This window comes from Parasteatoda tepidariorum, chromosome 9 (genome assembly GCF_982258835.1).
Source record: "Parasteatoda tepidariorum strain Cologne lab strain chromosome 9, Ptep-v5.0, whole genome shotgun sequence".
In the NCBI taxonomy this organism is placed as follows: domain Eukaryota; kingdom Metazoa; phylum Arthropoda; class Arachnida; order Araneae; family Theridiidae; genus Parasteatoda; species Parasteatoda tepidariorum.
Window position 1 is genome coordinate 97,676,030 of NC_141763.1, and position 535 is coordinate 97,676,564.

The following is a 535-nucleotide window of genomic DNA, read 5'->3' on the forward strand; positions in this document are numbered from 1 at the left end:
CTTCACTCTCTCACGTGCCTCGGTAGCGCTGTAGGCAGCGCGTCAGTCTCATAATCTGCTGTAAATTGAGTTATCTGAAGGTCGTGAGTTCAATCCTCTCCCGGGGCAGTACTTTTTTGTGGGAGTTATGTCGTGCAATAAAACATTTTGCCGAGTTAATATTAAAATAATGAAAGGATAGTTAAAGTTAAATATTATATCTCTTCACACACTGACGTGCCTCGGTAGCGCAGTAGGGAGCGCGTCAGTCTCATAATTTGCTCTAAATTGAGTTATCTGAAGGTCGTGAGTTCGATCCTCACCCGGGGCAGTACTTTTTTGTGTTAGTTATGTCGTGCAATAATACATTTTGCCGAGTTAATATTAAAATAATGAAAGGATAGTTAAAGTTAAATATTATATCTCCTCACTCTCTCACGTGCCTCGGTAGCGCAGTAGGGAGCGCGTCAGTCTCATAATCTGCTTTAAATTGAGTTATCTGAAGGTCGTGAGTTCGATCCTCTCCCGGGGCAGTACTTTTTTGTGTTAGTTATGT

General features: G+C 41.9%; 1 non-coding gene across 1 annotated transcript; it reads left to right on the forward strand.

Annotated features, from left to right (window-relative positions):
• Positions 1–218: 218 nt before the first annotated feature.
• Positions 219–310, forward strand: TRNAM-CAU (transfer RNA methionine (anticodon CAU)). The gene is given in 2 exon segments: positions 219–255; positions 275–310. It is a non-coding gene; the product is annotated as a tRNA-Met (tRNA).
• Positions 311–535: the final 225 nt, after the last annotated feature.